The sequence below is a fragment of the Petaurus breviceps genome, unplaced genomic scaffold, assembly GCF_028583685.1.
Source record: "Petaurus breviceps papuanus isolate PSGF00001 unplaced genomic scaffold, PetGlider_PUasm1.0 90769, whole genome shotgun sequence".
NCBI classification, from domain to species: Eukaryota; Metazoa; Chordata; class Mammalia; order Diprotodontia; family Petauridae; genus Petaurus; species Petaurus breviceps.
The window spans coordinates 1,282,643-1,291,212 of NW_027187341.1; positions in this window are offsets into that span (position 1 = coordinate 1,282,643).

Consider the following 8,570-nt stretch of genomic DNA (forward strand, 5'->3'; position numbering starts at 1 on the left):
TGGTAAGAAGCGATTGCTTCAATGAAGAGAAAAGACTTTTCAAAATGGAAAGGGTCACCTACAAAAAGGACAGGGTAAAGTCATTGGCAAAGGAAAGGATAAAGGCCAAAGATTGAAATGCGAAAACCAGAAAGTCATATACAAAGACATATCAAAGCCTATTTTCACATAAAACAGAAATTGATGGATTAGAGGACAGAGACATTAAAAAGATCTTTGAGGCTGCAGGAAGGAGAAGAATTAGGACAAAGCACTGTTATCATGTGCAATGCTTTACATAACAAACTCTGACAAGAACTAACATAAAGTTCGTGGGCAAGAAAGACAACACCTGTGCCAAAGGGAGGAGTTAGGGAAAAGGCCCGGTGACAAGCAAATAATGCTGGATACACAATGACATAAGACTTTTGGAACTGTCAGATTTATGAGGAGACAAAGGCAGGCAAGGCACGATCAATAAATGAGCCAACTATGGTTAAGAAAAAATTGGGGGAGATCTTGATTTTAAAAACATTTTTGGGGGCAGCGAGGTGGCCCAGTGAATAGAGCATAGGTCCTGAAATGAGGAGAACCTAAGTTCAAATAGGCCCTCAGACATTTGACACTTACTAGCTGTGTGACATTAGGCAAGTCACTTAACCCCAATTGCCCTGCCTTCCCCCTTCCAAAAAAAATTTTTATTTAAGTAAAAAAATTTTTTTAAATGTGGTTCCTCTGCTTTATGGACAGGTCACCTGGGTTCCTAAGGTCCACTCTTCTTCACAGTTTGACTCAATTGCCTGGGTTAGCTTTCTTGAGTCCAATATTGCCTCTCCTTTTTGTTACTGGAGAACATGTTCCTTAAGGCTGCTTCTGGCCCCAGGTGACTACAATCTTCACCAAGACTTAGCTTTCTGTATCTGTCTGGAGAGTGTGTCTCTGTTCCTTCAACTATTCCTTGAACTCTTAAAGTGACTCCCCATTCACTAGATGCAGCATCTCCTTCTGGGCAAATAGCACTGCTGCCCAGTGCCATGGCCAGAGGTGGGTGGGGTTTGAGGCAGGGGAGGGGAGGTCAAAAGTCTATCAATATTTCATTGCACTTTCCTATAGGTGTAAATGTCATACTCCACAACTTCTCTGAGCCTTGATGCCCTGAAATGACTGCCTTTTAAAGGTCTTCTGGGGGACAGTTTGTCCAAAAGTGTTGTCCCCTTATGACTGATATTCAGACTTCTAAAGGAATAATGGGGTATTAAATACCTTGTTAACTCCTCATTATCTGTGACTACATAATGTTACTACATCAACTGAGCTGAGGAGGGAACCAAATCCCTCCTGCTTTATACAATAAATGGATATGAAATCAATTTAAAGTTTGTGGCTATGTTTGTTAGTTTTGTTTAGTAAATATTTTTTGCATCAATTAATGAAAAAGCATTTATTAAGTGCTTATTATGTTCAAAGCCCTTTGCAAAGTGCTGAAAGCAAGAGTCCCTGCCCTCAAAGAGGTCACATTCTAATGGGATAAGACAAACATATATAAAAAGGTTTGACTGCAACAACCAGGAAAGGACCCATGGTCCTTAGGACAACAGAAGGGTAAGGCTTAGTGGTCTAGATGGCAAATACTGCAGCTTAGCTGAGTATAAAGGAGAGATAAGGCAGATGTACAAAGACATCTTCTTTGGTCATTTTGATAAAACTGTATCTGTTTCATCAGATGTTGAACTATTTGATAATGCAAAGAAAGCACTTTAGTGATGATAACTTGCTTTTCTGGTTCTTTAGTAGCTGTGACTACTGAGGAGTTGGAACCTGTAGCATCAAGAAAAACAGCTACCAGAGTATCTCTAATGGAGACGGGTGCTTTGATGTTATTATATTTTGTTATTCTCCCCACTCTGGGTGCCCTGGGTGTATTTGTGGGAAACCATGTCTTCTTTTTTTGTGGGGGGACTATTTTGTAACTATTATTCTTATTATGCCATTTGAGTAAATGTCTTTCCTAAGAGTTAATTAAATGTGCTGGCTAATTGTTAACGGGAGGTACACCAGTGGGGGTTTGTTTGTAAGTTTACAATATCAGGAGTAGTCACCCACAATTTTGCACTTGACCCTCTGGAGATTCAACACAACTTGGATCAGGCTCAGAAGAAGTGCAACGATTGTAACACATAATAAAAAAAATTTATAATCTATAAAGGTCAAGTGACATAATGTATATAAGAGCACTTTGAAAAACACAGTTATGTATATCAAAGTATTATCACTTAACCAAGGTTGCTGAGTATATTGATATCAGAGTCAGAATCAGATTTTGAGGGTTTTTTTCTTTCTGTTCTGGGGAAACCAGAAGGCCTCCCTTAATCCAACCATATGGCATCAATGACAAAATCAATTAACTAATACAGTCTTTTAAAAGTCAGTTATTCCTTTTGATACTTGCCAAGATCTGAGTTGAAGCCAATTTGTTCCTTTTAGTCTGTTCATTCCCCTCAGCTGGAGTAAAAGACCCGATTAGAGGAGTTGTCTCTCTTAGTTACTAATGGTGTTTGCAGCTGTTATAGGGAAAAATGTTAGAGTATGATTTCACCTCCTAAGAGAAAAAGATAAAGCAAATTAGTGTGTGTTATAAAAGGGCTGCTATTAATTTTATAGGACAAATGAAGTTCATGGACTCTTCTTTTACCATGGAAGGAGAAATGGCACACCATTAGGATCCTGGGGAAATAGTCAATGGTATCCCGGAAGGAGTACTGCTCTGGGTGTCAGCCAAGTTAGGTTTGAATCCCTGCCATGAAATTTACAAGCTATATGACCCTGGACAAGTCACTGTAAAGGTTGTTGAGAGAAAAGTGTTTTGTAAAACCTTAGAGCACGGTATAAATGTGAGTTGTTATTTGTATCCATACCTTGTACTCTTATCAAGTGGAGAAGAAGGGATTTTTCCCTTGAGCATTCTTACTACATATTTATTTGAAAAGTTTTGTTATACCTTGTCATTAGTTACTTCATGTTAGCATAACGGTATAATCTTTCTGTCTCCCAACTGCTTTTCTTATATGGGTTGGAATGAACAAATAGCAGCCAACTATTATGGCTTTTGGCCCTTTATGCATTTTCCTCTCAACTATCTTTTTCATTTATATTTAAACTGTGTGGTCGAAATAGAGCCCAAGTGAAACTGTGGAATGCCCAACTCCTCACTTCCACTTCCTTTAAAAATTATTAACATTATAGAACAAATTAACAAGCATTCAACATTTCTGAAATAATTTTTTAAAATCTCCAGACATACCATGACAATCCAGGGCAGGAAAAGAATACTATAGCACATGGACTAATTGACGTGATAACAAAAATAGGCTCCAATCATTTATGAGATACCCATTATGTGCCCGGCACTGTGGGGTACAAATACAAGAAATGAAATAGTCCCTATTCTCAAGGAACTACCAGCTAACACTTGCAGACTGAAACCAGTTATGAAAGGTCTGCTGCAGGCCATCATGCCTATCTATAAGTATGCTTCCCAGACTTTTCCTTGAGGGGAATTGTAACAGCCCTGTCCACCAACCCCCCTTATACAAAGGAGAATTCCAGAAGAGGTATATATTGGAAAATGACCTGCAAAAATGCCTCAACCAAAGTTTTAAAAAGGTTACCTAGGAGTATAACACTGAGTTGCATAAATTGAGATGGCTGAAAGGGGAAAAGAGGTCATGAGAGAGAAATGCAATTATGGATGAGGATTTAAGGGTAGATGAGGTGAATGGAACATTGTTATAGATTTTATCTTTTTTATACTATGTGCTCTGCAAGATTTAATTTTATTTTCCATGCCAATTTTGAAGAAAGGTAGGTATATTTTAAAAACAGTGCTATTCATTTTATAATACTGGTGTCAGAGAACAAGATGAATACTCATGTGATAAATAATCAATGAGTATTTATGAAGTACCTACTACTATTACTACTACCACTAGGTCTTGTACTAGGCTCTGGATATACAAAGACAAGAAATGAAACAATCTCAAGCCTCAAGGAGCTTATAAGCTACTAAATATTCAATCATCTATTTATTTGGTTATTCTACAAGTGCTGCCTAATTTCTGTTATATGAGTTACTGAGCTAAGCTTACTGTATAGGATGGTTACATTGTGGGGCAACTGATTGTATTTGTAGTACAGGGTTAACCTTACACAGATGTATGTAGGTTTTATGCTCATATAAGTGGTGTATGCTGGCACACGTCATTTCAGGGTAACTGAATCAAAAATATCTTTAAGAGAAATCATTATTAATAACCAAAGATTTGGAGAGTTCCACCTCTTTTCTAAAGTCTTGAGTTTTAAAAAGATCAATCTCTTGAAAGACATTGCTTGTAATAAGATTGGACTAAAACCCCACCCTAGTCGGGTAGCCATTGTGTTCTGCTCAGGCTTAGGTGGGGCATAAACTCTTTGAATAGATTGCCTCTCTGGGTAGATCTAGATAAATCTCTGGGTAGAGATAGTCTGTTCAGAAAGGACAAAATGGCACTCTAGCCCCTCATTTTAATATTCCTTCTCTGTCTAATCGTTAACCAATCAGGGTTGATTCCTAACCTGAGGAATACCTATTCTTATGAGGGTATATAAACTGAGAGCCCATCACCATGATTATCTTTGGTCTAAGAGAGAGGCTGCCAAATGACCATCCTTTTATTAATAATGTTCTGGCCCTATTAACAAAATGATTAAATTACCCAGAAAATATGTTTCTTGAACCTTTTTAATTGCCAATGATCAAAATTCAGAGAAGGATGGAATATGAGAGATAGGAGAAATCTTTGAAAAATGCAGTCCATTTTAAAGATGAAGAAAGGGAAGTCTAGAGAAGTGACTTATTCAGAGGTACATATAAGACTAGCTAGTTAGCAACAGAAACAGGACAATAATCCAGGTCCTCTGAATCCTTGGGGTTTCAAGGGCTTTTTCAGTGATTCTACAATTTCATTCTTAGCAATGAATGCCTTTGTGCTAGGCATTGAGATCCCCCTTTAAGTGACAAACCTCCTGGTAAGGATAACATACATTTGCTAGCATCTTAGTGTGAACGAATTTTTCAGATCACATTTCCTGGGCATCTGGGAGTAAGGGAATCCTGAAAGGTGGCAAAGAGTTATTCTATAAAGATGGAAGAAAGGAGCCTTGAAGATGAACTCTGACTACTTCACAGCAAAGGCAAAGGTCTCCTAATAATGGAACTATGTAATAACAGGATTTCAATAGAGATTGTTTTCTCTTTTATGGAAGCTTATATGTACTTAGAGAATGGTAGAACTGGAAAGATCCTTAGAAGTCAACTAGTATCCAGGGGGTCATTATGAGAATGCGTTAGTTTGTTTTGAAGTGCATGGAGTTGAAGAGTACCTAGAGTTTGCAAGTACTTCTTAATGTTTTCCATGTCTTCTCCATTAGGGCCAGGAGAATCAATGATCATTTTTTTTTCTCATGCATAATTTACATTTGAGGGAAAAACTCTAATTGATCAGGGGCTATTGGTCAAGCAATTGACAGACATATACACATAACTATAAATGTAACAAAAAGACACAAAACTGTGTGTTCAGGGCCCAAGTAGGACAGACAATAAATGCTCTTTTTGTGTGGAGGAGCTTGTATAGCTCTTGCATAACTTGTATAACTAACACTTATATAGCATTTAGGTTTTTAAAGAACTTTACATTATTATTTCATTTGATCTTCACAACCCTATGAAGGAAGTGCTATTATCCCTATTTTACAGATGAGGAAACTGAGGCTGAAGCTAAGCAACTTCTGCAGTCACACAGCTAAGTAAGTGTCTAAGACAGGATTTGAACTTGGCTCTTCCTAATTCTAGGTAATTTTAATTTTATCACTTGATGGATAGCTTACTTGTAAAGCAAGATGGTTAGACTTAATGACCTCTAAATTCCCTTCCAGTTCTAAGTACTGTAGACCTAAAGTCGTCTAGAACTGGAAAAGACCTCAGAAATCATCTAGTTTGCCTCCTATTTTTCAGATGAAGAAACTGAGTCCCAAGGATATTGAGTGACATACTCAAAGTCACAAATACTACACTGATTTCCATGGGAGTGACAGTCTTAAAGGTGTGTATTAGGGAACCTTTCAAAGCCCATCCAAACCGTGTGGACCAAACATGATTTAGAGCTGTAATCTATGGAGGTTGTTTAGTTTGTCTTGGTACCACTGAACAGAATCAATCAAGCTAGAATTAGACATACTCTCAGCTGATTTCAGTTTCAGTGTTGCGAAATATTGTTCTTGATATTAACCTTATTTTGTCCTTTCTATTGTGTAATATAATTACCACTTCTTTTCTAAGTCATCTCTACCAGCCTAAAGTGAATTGTCATTTATAGAATCCCCAAATCACCTTAGAATCCATCTATCTAAATTTTTTTTGTTTTGCTTTTTGGAGAGGGAAGGCAAGGCAATTGGGGCTAAGTGACTTGACCAAGGTTACACAGCTAGTAAGTGTCAAGTGTCTGAGGCCAGATTTGAACTCAGGTCCTCCTGACTCCAGGGCTGGTGCTCTATTCACTGTGCTACCTGAGAAGTGGTCATAATGGATCTAATCTTGCTGTTCAATTCACATTTCACACCAGCTGTGCTTGGCTTCAATTCTACTGGTAAGGCTCTGAGCTAGTTACCCTCTGTTATCCTTACTGTTTTCAGCTTCTGTTTGCAAGCTTCTTGAGGGCACAGACTGTTTTTCTTTTCTTTATGTATATCTCTAGCCCTTAGCACAGTGCCTGGCATATAGTAGCCCTTTGATGAACTTGTATTGTAGTGTATTGTATATGGTCGCCTAGACTTTGAGGAGGACCTCTTGTGAAAAGGAGCACACTCTCCCTCTTACACATCATAGTCCATCAAATATTTAGACACAGTTATTATATATATCCCATAAGTCATCTCTTCTCTAGGCTAAACTCCCCTATTTCTTTTAACCTATGTTCCTATGAAATGAGTTCAAGGAAGGGCTCTCATAATCCTGACAGCCTCTGCGGGATGGCCTCCAACAAAACAACCTGAAATTTTTACACCTGGGGCATGTACCACAAATTGTACTGGAAAAAAGTGACATGAAACACAATCTCAGTTGAAAGGGTAGTGTGGGACAACAGCATGAGGTGGCTTCTAGAAAGATTAGCATGTGGAGATAGAAGAACGGTATAGGACAAGTGAGAAGCACATCCAGCAAGCCATCTAGTAGATTCCTATTTTAATTAATTATTCTTCATAAATAGCTACCAGGCTTTGCTGTTGCAATTATTGCTACCAGTAGCACCTCGGTACCTTCTGACTTTAATACCCTGCGGTATTGAAGCTCCACTTGCTTTCTTCTAGTTATGGCTGTGTTCTCCACTTAGTTCTTCCTGAAATGAATTGTTGATATTATAATGGAGGGAGTTTCTATGTCGGGATTTAATTACACTGATGAAATCACAGGTTTTGATCACACTTTTGCAGAGCCATATTCTAGTTGTGTTATGGGTATCAGGGATGCTTATAACATCAAATTTGCTTTCTTGAATTTCTCTCTCTAGTTCACCTGCTTATTACCCATAATGCATTTGTCTATAGATAGTTGAGCCTCTGGGTTGTACTGATGGTCTCTTTTTGGATTTTGTCTGTGGATTACTGGAATGTTCTATTTGTATTCATCATATGTTACAGCTAGATACCCTCTGTGGTCTCTTACTTGGTAAATATTCATAGCCAGTTTTCTCCTTCATACATCTTTTTCAGCTTAAAGTCTTTTTAATTAGATTTGCAAGCTTTTATTGACTGTGTTCCACTCCTGGACAAAAGCATATCATTCTCATTTTTTAAGCTGTGATATAGCAATCTAAATCCCACTTCCAAATGTTATTTTCTTAACTAGCCTTTTAGTTCCAAATCTGCTTCATTCATTTGAAGTTCTTACCTCCAATCCTCAACAGTGATAAGAACACTCCCTGTGCTTCTTAGGTCCACTTTGCTGACCTTAGAACTTCATAGACAGCTAGGTGTGTCATATATTAAGCACTTATTATATATATATATATATATATGGCAGACACCATGCTAAGCACTGAGTATACAAATACAAGAAAACAAAGAACTTACATCCGAGGGAAAGACAAAACATAACAGGGAGTTGGAAAACAAGGTAGGTGGAGGGGACCCATATGAGAGCAAGGCTACCAAGGAGTAGGCCAGAGAGTTGAGCTTGGAGTGGAGTGAGCCTGACTGAGGCCCCTCAAGAAATGGCAATCCCAGTCAGGGACTCACAAATCAGCAGAGTTGATAGTACGTTCTTTAGTCTTTCTGGTAGTAAAATTTGCTCCCTTCAGCTTTTCAAATTAAGGTAAGTTTCCCAACCTGACCTGGATGCACCCTCTGGCTAGATAGCAGAACTCTTTCTCGTTAATGTCATTTTAACTTTTAAAACTATCTCCCCCTACAACTTGTTTAGTTTAGTGAGAAGTCCCAAGTATGAATGTTTACTGTCATGGTCAGCTTTAGTAGAGAGAATCTCTTGGGGGAAAGGG